At 45.4% G+C, this 11446-nt stretch overlaps 1 protein-coding gene across 1 annotated transcript in view; it reads left to right on the top strand.

The window, feature by feature from the left end:
* Positions 1-11446, top strand: part of SH2D3C (SH2 domain containing 3C) — an 87040-nt gene that overhangs the window by 1127 nt on the left and 74467 nt on the right. The window lies entirely within an intron of this gene.

Genomic DNA, 11446 nt, shown 5'->3' with positions numbered 1-11446 from the left:
CTCCTTACTACTGGAGTAACACACTGTAACAAACCTCCTCCTCATGTAATCTCCTTACTACTGGGTTGACACACTGTAACAAACCTCCTCATGTAATCTCCTTACTACTGGGGTGACACACTGTAACAAACCTCCTCCTCATGTAATCTCCTTACTACTGGGGTGACACACTAACAAACCTCTTCCTCATGTAATCTCCTTACTACTGGGGTGACACACTGTAACAAACCTCCTCATGTAATGTCCTTACTACTGGGGTGACACACTGTAACAAACCTCTTCCTCATGTAATCTCCTTACTACTGGGGTGACACACTGTAACAAACCTCCTCCTCATGTAATCTCCTTACTACTGGGATGACACACTGTAACAAACCCCCTCCTCATGTAATCTTACTACTGGGGTGACACACTGTAACAAACCCCCTCCTCATGTAATCTTACTACTGGGGTGACACACTGTAACAAACCTCCTCCTCATGTAATCTTCTTACTACTGGGGTGACACACTGTAACAAACCCCCTCCTCATGTAATCTCCTTACTACTGGGGTGACACACTGTAACAAACCTCCTCCTCATGTAATCTCCTTACTACTAGGGTGACACACTGTAACAAACCTCCTCCTCATGTAATCTCCTTACTACTAGGGTGACACACTGTAACAAACCCCCTCCTCATGTAATCTCCTTACTACTGGAGTAACACACTGTAACAAACCTCCTCCTCATGTAATCTCCTTACTACTGGGTTGACACACTGTAACAAACCTCCTCATGTAATCTCCTTACTACTGGGGTGACACACTGTAACAAACCTCCTCCTCATGTAATCTCCTTACTACTGGGGTGACACACTAACAAACCTCTTCCTCATGTAATCTCCTTACTACTGGGGTGACACACTGTAACAAACCTCCTCATGTAATGTCCTTACTACTGGGGTGACACACTGTAACAAACCTCTTCCTCATGTAATCTCCTTACTACTGGGGTGACACACTGTAACAAACCTCCTCCTCATGTAATCTCCTTACTACTGGGATGACACACTGTAACAAACCCCCTCTTCATGTAATCTCCTTACTACTGGGGTGACACACTGTAACAAACCTCCTCCTCATGTAATCTCCTTACTACTGGGATGACACACTGTAACAAACCCCCTCCTCATGTAATTTCCTTACTACTGGGGTGACACACTGTAACAAACCTCCTCCTCATGTAATTTCCTTATTACTGGGGTGACACACTGTAACACACCTCTTCCTCATGTAATCACCATACTACTGGGGTGACACACTGTAACAAACCTCCTCCTCATGTAATCTCCTTACTACTGGGATGACACACTGTAACAAACCTCCTCCTCATGTAATCTCCTTACTACTGGGATGACACACTGTAACAAACCCCCTCCTCATGTAATCTTCTTACTACTGGGGTGACACACTGTAACAAACCTCCTCCTCATGTAATTTCCTTATTACTGGGGTGACACACTGTAACAAACCTCCTCCTCAGGCTGCTGGCTGAGCAAGTGGTTCGGATGCTGGTTGTCTAACTTTCTTGTGGTAGGCAGAGCGGCGCCCCCCATCAGAAGGGCGCTCTAGGCAGCTGCCTATTTTGCCTATAGGCAGAGCCGGCCCTGAGGCTAGGTTCACAGGATGGAATTTCCATGCGGAATTTAAAACATCTTAAATTGCGGTGTCCGCAGAAAATATAGGCCCAGAGTTATAAAAGTTTGTAGAGCTTATTTTCCTGTATATTTGGCGCAACTCATCTTATTTGCGACTTTTTTATGACTTTATTTTTGCTTACATTCCACCGCTCATCTTGACATCTTGCTCACGTAGACGTTTTTTCACTTTTCACCTTCCAGAGCTTCTTACATGACAGTGGGCTCAGCCTATCACCAGCCGGGGCGGGACATCGCTACGGCCGGTGATACGCCGATGGCTCTGCAGCGTCCCCGTCCCCAGGAAGTGGAATGACGTCAGCACTTCCGGACCGTGAGGCCTGTGCCAGACCAACGGGGGCTCGTAGGAAGGTATGTATGGGTTTATTTTGTTTATTTTTGAGGCACGGGCATATGTAAAACGGTACCACTACAGTTGTCCTTTAAATAAAAAAAAAACATTAAAAAAAAAATGTATTCCAAAAAAACACTCCCCCAAAAGTCCTGGTTAATTATTTTATTAACATTAAACAAAAATAACACTGGTCACCGTAGTCCTCCGGATCTAAAGTAATCCACAGGATACATGGATCTGAAATGAGAAATGCACTACTCAACTTTCCCATGTGACTTCAGGAGTGTGAAGTCTCTTCTGAGCATGCTCAGTAGCACTAACGGACGTTAAATTAACGGACAATAACGGGTGTATTTTGTTACGTCCGTTACGCCATAGGCTTCAATGTTAATAATTAACGGACGTTCAATGATCCCTTAATTACAAACGGGAAAAAAATACTGCATGTCCGTTCTATACTTCCGTTATAACTAACGGACATTAGTTTAAATGAACAAAAAAGGTACAAATGGAAGATTAAAAAATCCCATAGACTTTAATGGGATTTATTAACGGAAGTTTAAGGATCCGTTATAAAAGACTTTATAACTGAATTTCATAACGGATCTTTAAGCGGAAGAACTTTATAGTGTGAAAGCAGCCTATGAGACGCCGCATTTCCGAGCCTTATGCTATGTTCACACGGGAATATCCGCATGGATGTTTCAGGCGCATAAATTCTGCTATGTTAACAGCACAGCAGAATCCCATTGAAATCAATGGGTCTCTGCTGCTGTGGAATCTGTGTGGAATTCCATCGTGTGAACATGGCCTCAGGGTAGCGTGTGCAATATTTTTCTGCATATTTGCTGCTGTGTAATTGGTAGGAAAATATGCACAAGAAAATCCACAGGAAAATACGGCATGTCTGACCCTAAAGGGTACGTTCACACCTGCGTAATTTCTGCTGCAGATTTTGCTGCCCATTGACAATGACTGGCACTGAGGGCGCTATAAGAAAATGTAAGGTCAAGTACCATGTGAAAAAACGTATCCCCTATCCGAAGGATAGGGGATAATTTTAGATCGGGGGGGGTCCGAATGCTGGGGCCCGCTGCAATCTCCTGTTTAGAGCCTCGGCTCTCCTTTACAGTGGCGCATCACGACCCCCCGCCTGAAGCGGGGGGTCGCCACTCCCCCTCCTTATAGGTCTATGGGAGAGCCGGTGTGCAATTTTCAGCTCTCCCATAGTACTATATAGAGGGGGAATAGCGGCCCCCGCTTCAGGGGCTATAATCAGAGTCGGGGCTATAAACAGGTGATCACAGGGGGTCCCAGCGCTTGGACCCCCTGCGATCTAAAACTTATCCCTTATCCTTTGGATTGGGGATACGTTTTTTTACATGATACTTGTCTCTTAAAGGGGTACTCCGCCCATAATACATCCTATCCCCTATCCAAAGGATAAGGGATAAGATGTCTGATCGTGGGGGGCCCGCCACTAGGGATCCCCACAATCTGTCATTCAGCACCCACTTTTGCAAGCTCTGTCCGCAGCGCTGGATGCTCCGAGTGTGCAGTGTAACGACCACGGGGCCGGAGTATCGTGACATCACGACTCCGCCCCCCCCCCCCCCCCCCCAGTATGACGTCATGCCCAGCCCACCTCAATGCAAGTCAATGTGAGGGGGCGTCACGGGCGTGACTGGGGCAGAGTCGTGACGTCACGATACTCCGGCCCCGTGGTCGTCACGCTGCACACTCGGAGCCTCCAGCGCTGCGGAGAGCTTGCAAAGGTGGATGCTGAATGACAGATTACGGGGGTCCCCAGCGGCGGGACCAGGGCTCAAGTCCTGCAGGAACGTGTGGAAACGGAGTTCCTGCACTTTTTCCACAGCAGGAACACAGTTCCCATTAGCTGGAATCCTGAAGAACCACCCCTTAAGTGGAAATATTGGGTGAGTTCCCAAATTTTTTTTCAAAAGACTTGACCCCTGAGCGGGACCCCCCGCGATCAGACATCTTATCCCCTATCCTTTGGATAGGGGATCAGATGTATTAGGGCCGGAGTACCCCTCTACGATGCAGTGCCACAGCATAGATCGGTGATATCTGCGCTCTGCTCGTGCAGTCTGGCACGCAGGAGACCTCTGGCCGCCATTTTAATTAATCCCTGAACGATGGATCTCTATGGTACATTCACACACACAGCGCCATAAATGGTGCCACTAAGGAGAGAGAAGAAAGTACATGTGTTCAAGAGAAAATTCAGAAGTGTGAATGGGAGTGCGGAATCCAGTAGAAGTCTATGGGCTTTAATTTGAGGCTAAATTCAGTGTGTGAATAGACCTTTAGGCTAGGTTCACACTACGGAAATTCCGCTTTGAAATTGCAGGCAGAAATTCTTTTTTGGAATTTTTTGGGGAAATTCAATAAAAAAAGAAGAACTTTATTTAAAATGTTGACAAACATAAAACTGTATCCGTTTTTTTTCTCAAGGAAAACGTGTTAAAATGTAAGCAAAAGGACATCCGTTTTCAAACCGTATACGGTTTAAAAACGTGAGGAGGCATATACGGTTGCATACGTTTCAGTCCGGTTTGGATACGTTTTTTGTACAGAAGCGGGATACGGGACCCGTATTGCAAAAACGAGATGTGAATGCAGCCTTAGTTTCAGTACGCGTCCTCCGTGACATGTTTGGCGCTGGAGGCTCCACAGACTTCGCTCTGCTATTTTTTGATCTGGCTGAGGCTTTTATATATGCGCCGCTTCAACTTCTCACAGGAAACCACCAAAAAAGCGGAAGTGAAGATCTTCACCGTTCTGTGACACGATACAAATGACAGTAAGTGTGCACATTTACCTCACAACACTATGGGCCGGAGATCACATTGTCTTCAACACCACCAACAAGGAGGAGGCGGCCATTTACATGATCAAAGGCTCTTAACACCAGATACACATCTTTCTCCGAACCGTCCTCCTCCCTACATCACTCCCCATCTTGTGGTTCAAAAGGCTCTTCAGAAAACCACAGAGCAAACAGGTCTGATAGTCGTGAAGCGGAGAGAGATGTGTAGTGACTGACTACAGATGGGGCCCCGCATGGCGAGAGCCGCGTGCAACTAGTGGAACGGATATCGGAAACTTTCAGCATCTTCGTCTCAGCAAAATCGGGCCAAAATGAGTGACGCCGCAAAGAAACCGAACCCCAAAAAATTCAGTAAGTATGAGACTATACTTACATGTGGGAATGTCTGCAGAAATTATTGGGATTCCGCTGCGCTGTGCACGCGGCGGAATTTCCACAGCCGATGTTTCTGCAGCAAAAATTCTGATTCCAGCGCAGGCGCTGGAATCAGAATTTTTGCAGCAGAAACATCGGCTGCGGAAATTCCACTGAAAATTTTTGATTTTCACTTGTGTAGAATTTCTTTTTCATAGATCTATTTGTTTCTTTAGTTGAGCTTTTCCAGAGTCCTGAGTGGTAACTCTACGGTCACCTATATCAGTTCAGGGTGACTGGTTTACAAACTGGATAAACCTTTCGTGGGTACGTTCATACGCGGCAAATTTTGTTCCGAAAAGTTTTGCAGCTGTTCGTAAAAAATCAACGCACATACTGCGGAAACAACCCTGTTCCCACGTAGGGTTGAGTCGCAGACATTTCTGCAACGCTAAGGCGATGTTCACAAGGCGGAATGTCCGTGCGGAATTCCACAGGGATCAATGGGATTCTGCTGCGCTGTGCACACGGTGGAATTTCACAGCGCAGCAGAATCCCAAGAATTTCTGCAGACATTCCCACATTTAAACACAGCCTAAGGCTATGTTCTCACGGGCAGAAATTCTGCAGACTGCTTTTGTCTACTTCTTTTGCAGATTTTGCTCGGAAATGCATTGCCGTCTGTTAGGGGTTATGCTGCGGCCAGACATGCTGGCCGTGAGTGCACCCCTGTTCTGTCCCTCGGTGCTGCTGTCCGCATGTCATGATGCGGTCGCAGGCGTCTGCCGACCCGTAACTTACCTTTCCACACTCCTGCTCCGTCTGTCTGCTGGCACGTGCTTGGCCGCTTCCTAGGGCACGCGCGTGCCGGTTCTCAGAAATTTAAAGGGCCGGCAGGCCCTTAATTAGTTCTTGCTAATTAGTGATATTACAAGTGTCAGCACTTCCTCTATTGCCTTGCCGGATTTTTGTGCTATCATTGCCTTAGAGAAAGCGTTCACTTGTGTCTTGCCTTGCCGTGTATCTGACCCCATTGCTACGTATCCTGACCTTGCACCTGTGCCGCCTGCCTTCTGACCTTTTGCTACGTGACCTGACCTTGCTACAGTGCCGCCAGCCCTGACCTCCTGCCTGTCCTGACTACGAGTTGTCTCATCCTTCCGGCACCATGTTTCACCTCGGCAGCCTGTGTGGACGAGTCGTATCAGGGGTAGCGACCTGGGTGCCGCCTGCTGCAGCAAGTCCATCCCGCTTTGCGGCGGGCTCTGGTGAACACCAGCGGATCCACTTTTTTAGATGTACGGAATGTCCACACATGTTTTCCATGTGAACATTCCGCACTAATCACGCCCTGTGAACATGGCCTAAGAGGGATGTCCAGTTCTCTAGGAAAAAGTCACTGCACTACTTCCAAATGCTTCCTGCGGAATCCTCTTGGCGATTGACGTCTATGGAGATGGCGCATTTCTGTGCAGTCCTAGCGGCAGCAAGTACTGCCGGTGCCCGCTGTCTGCAGAATTTTCAGCCTAAGGTTACGTTCACGCGCCAGAATGTCCGTATGGAAAATCTCTGTGCGGATATTCCACAGACTGCAGGCATCGGCATAATATGCATGCACTAGGACGGCACAGGAATGCGCTGTTTTATAGACTGCAATGCATTCCAGGCGGATTACACAGAAAGAATAGATGTTTTCATTCTTTCTGCAGACACTGGAATCAGACTTTCCGCGCCAGATGTTTCCGAGGTGTACACAGTGCAGCAGAATCCAATTGAATACAATGGGACTCTGCTGCTGCATTGGAATTCATTGGAATTCTGCATGGAAATTCCGAGGTGTGAACATAGCCTTAGGGTGCGTTCACATGCTGCAGAACATTTCTGCAACTCAAAAACAGTTACATTCAACTGAATGGAAATTTTTTTGATGAATATGAAAGCTGCTGAATTTTCTGGAACTAATCTGCTGTGTGTGAATTCACCCTAAAGAGATATGTGCGTAGAGCCGTACAGTGTATGCATTGGTATTCAGGTCAACAATATCATGTTTGGTTACAAGGATGGTACAGGTCTGGATTTGACCAGGTTGTGATAAGTGGCATCACGTGTCTGGCAGCTGATTATCTCCATCCAAATATCTACCAAGAATTATATCATTAAGGGTCTGTTCACACGTACAGTATCCTGCACATATTTGAAGCTGCAGATTTCAATGTAAAATAAATGACTGAACACAGCTTCAAATATGCGCAGGTTACTGTACGTGTGAATGTATCTTAAAGGGGTTTTTGTAAGAGGAGGAATGTGTGTGTGTGTAAATAGTGCGTCTTAAAGGGGTACTCCGGTGGAAAACATTTTTTTAAATCAACTGGTGCCAGAAAGTTAAACAGATTTGTAAATTACTTCTATTAAAAAAAATCTTAATCCTTCCTGTACTTATTAGCGGCTGTATACTGCAGAGGAAATTCTTTTCTTTTTTAATTTCATTTTTGTCTTGTCCACAGTGCTCTCTGCTGACACCTGATGCCTGTATCAGGAATTGTCCAGAGCAGGAGAAAATCCCCATAGCAAACCTATGCTGCTCTTGACAGTTCCTGACACAGACAGAGGTGTCAGCAGAGAGCACTGTGGACAAGACAAAAAAGAAATTAAAAAAGAAAAGAATATCCTCTGTAGCATACAGCTGCTAAAAAGTACTGGAAGGATTAAGATTTTTTTTTTTATAGAAGTCATTCACAAATCTGTTTAACTTTCTGGCACCAGTTCATAAAAAATAAAAAAATAAAAAGTTTTCCACCGGAGTACCCCTTTAAGCTGGAAACCTCACTTTACTGTATTTCTTGCTATAGCAGAGGTGGCATTCTTAACTGGTCCTTAGTGTCTGAAGGGGCCACAAAAGGCGACACCTGTGTTATCAATGGTAGAAGAGGTGCGGGCCGGTCAGTGTGACACGTGATCAGGTTTTTGGTCATAAAAAGCCCCTTTCATATTTACCGCTCAGCGACACTTCTGCCTTAGTATAGAAATTGCTTAGAGAAGTTTCAGGGTCATGATCTTCGTAGAACTTAAACGGAGTGTGATGAATACACCGCCATCTGGTCAGCGGACATTTTTTACTCTGTCTCAGTTCCCACTGGCTTCCCTAGGTGTGCACCTATTTTGTGTCTTTTTATTTACTATAGATGATCTTCATAGAGGGTTCCAGACTCACAGCACAAGTCTGACTCCATGAGGCGTTTCTTGCCCGGACTGGGCGCTTCCTCAGACTGCACCTGATGAAGTGCCCCGTCCGGGCAAGAAACGCGTTGCATTGTATGAGTATTACCTGAATAAACAGTCTATGTTTTAAACCATACACCGGAATCGCAAACTGGAGCCAAGTAAGGTTCCCGTTTTTGCTGTTTATTCATCACACTGCTCGAATTCCTGACAACTGGTTCGGCTGCTGCAGGAGGTGCTGCTCCCTTAGGCTGGGTTCACATCACGTTTTTGCCATACTGTTTTCAATCAGTTTTTCAAAAGAAAACCGTATGGCAAAAAAAACGGATGGAACCGTATGGGAAAAAGTAAACCGTATACTGTTTTTAAAAGTGCATACAGTTCCGTCCGTTTATATAAAAAAAAAAAAACATAGGTTTTACAAAATGTTGTCCATTTTTAATGGGAGGGGTGTTGGGTGGGAACTTTAGGATGTAAATGCTCATGTGCAAAGTAAAAAACATATACGGTTTCCCGCATGGAAATGTGCGTTTCCCATTGACGTTTCCCATTGCAGTATGGTTTTTAAACCGGAGACAAAATTGTGGTCAACCACGGTTTTGACTCCGGTTTAAAAACTGTACTGCAACCGCATAAGTTTTTTTTTAACATGGACGTCAATGGGAAACGCACATGAATATTGTTCCATAGACTTGCATTGAGGGGGGGGGGGGGTGCGTGAGGGGGGGAGGGGCTATGATGTCACGAGCTCCCCGCACCGGCTCTAAGCATTCAGAACATTTTGTTCCAAACGCTGAGCAGCGGAGTAACCCTTTAATGGGGCACCGCAAATTTTAAAGAAGGATCGGACAGTTCAATTTCAACATGCTCAATCTTTTTGTTGTTAAAGAAACAAATCTGCAACCAGAGGTGTCTGGCAGCGGGTTTCTCCCCTTTCAGAACACAAACATGTTCGGTGAATTCAGTCCTATATAAACTGTATGGCCAACTTTAGATTCCCTCGCCTTCCCCCATTAACCCTCAGCCCAAGTCGACACTGACTAGAAGGCTATTTACTGACTATATATATATATATATATATATATATATATATATATATATATATATACTGACTCCGCCTGGGGGTATGTATTCATTTTATCGTGCACACAGAGGCAGAGAAAATTACTTCCAATACCGATTCCCAGGTGGCTCATGGAAGCCCATTTGGGTAGTCATGCTTGGCACAGCCCAGATGAGACCCACGGGAGGACAGCGCAGGATTTCAGAATCAGTTCTCATATATATATATATATATATATATATATATAGCCTTGGGGATCTGCAAGAACGCTGACTGCGCAAGACCGTTGTATATAGTGGCTGAATGGACATAGAGCGGCTTCTGCCTGTGTTTGGAATATAATAAACATAGTGTAATGCAGTGTTTCCCAACCAGGGAGCCTCCAGCGGTTGCAAAACTACAACTCCCAGCAAGCCCGGGATGCCTTTGGCTGACTGTGCATGACTGCTTTATTTCACTTTACAACTGGGGATATGTTGTATGGCTGAATGGACATAGAGCAGCTTTTACCTGTGTTTGGCACAGTCTATAGCATTGTTTCACAACCAGTGTGCCTCCAGCTGTTGCAAAACTAAAACTCTCAACATGCCCAGGCATCCAAAGGCATGCTGGGAGTTGTAGTTTTGCAACAGCTGGAGGCACCCTGGTTGGGAAACACTGGTCTAATGCATAAAAGAAAATTCAGATTCCTTCCTTTACAAGCAGTAGGGCAGTGTTTCCTAACCAGTGTGCCTCCAGCTGTTGCAAAACTACAACTCCCAGCATGCCCAGACAGCCAAAGGTTGGGGAATACTGCTCTATAGCATTGTTTCACAACCAGTGTGCCTCCAGCTGTTGCAAAACTACAACTCCCAGCCTGCCCAGACAGCCAAAGTCATGCTCGGAGGTGTAGTTTTGCAACAGCAGGAGGCACCCTGGTTGGGAAACACTGGTCTAATGTATAAAAGAAAATTCAGATTCCTTCCTTTTACAAGCAGTAGGACAGTGTTTCGGAACCAGGGTGCCTACAGCTGCTGCAAAACTACAACCCCCAGCATGCCCGGACAGCCAACGGCTGTCCGGGCATGCTGGGAGTTGTAGTTTTGCAGCAGCTGGAGGCACCCTGGTTAAAAATATGTATATGGAGTCTGACGGGTGAGAAAAGAGTGGGCTATTATAGCACAAGCTATTATATGGCAATATGTATTATTTTTATTTTATTTTTATTTTTTTGCTGTACAGAAATCAGCAGCCTGTTACATTTCCTATACAGTCAGCAAAAAAAAAACAAAAAAAAAAAAAAACGTATACCGAACAGCGTTATTTTTAGTTTATACGCCAAACAGGACATAACATAAAGCCTTGTATGATCAGGATTCTCCCTGCATCTACTGTTAGTTGGTATGAGCCATCGCTCTGTGTATGGGATGCTCCCCATTACACGCCATATGGCGCCATATAGCCCTATAATTACACGGTTGGGTTGTCCCTTTTCAAAACGTCCATTACTACCTAGAGCCACATCCTGGATAAATGCAAACGTTTTACCAGCAAATCGATTTTTTTTAAATTATTTTTTAGTTTATTTCTTTTTTATTTTTTTGTTATTTTATTACATTCTCAAGAAATATCCAAAAAGCTTTTCGTACGGCCCGGCCCCCTACATTTCCTTTCCTCGTAGAACGCATTGATTTCCTTCTCCGGACCGATATTTAAACCTGTATTTTCTGCAGCGCTCGGCAGAATGTTAGTGGAATGTAAGTAATGGACGGGGCCGGATGTCTGGGTTTGTCTGATCAATTCTTTCACGAAACCATCAGCAAAACCCTCCGTGTCCATAAAGCCCCTGGGGTAACGTGTGTAATGTCCTCCGCTGCGTGTTGTTTTGATCTTATTTTGGAAATATGGAGATCTCTAGGGGGTTTCCATGACGGGGCCTTCGCTG

Source organism: Hyla sarda, chromosome 9, assembly GCF_029499605.1.
Source record: "Hyla sarda isolate aHylSar1 chromosome 9, aHylSar1.hap1, whole genome shotgun sequence".
In the NCBI taxonomy this organism is placed as follows: domain Eukaryota; kingdom Metazoa; phylum Chordata; class Amphibia; order Anura; family Hylidae; genus Hyla; species Hyla sarda.
Note: the sequence above shows the minus strand (reverse complement) of the source record. Positions and strands in the feature narration are given on the sequence as shown.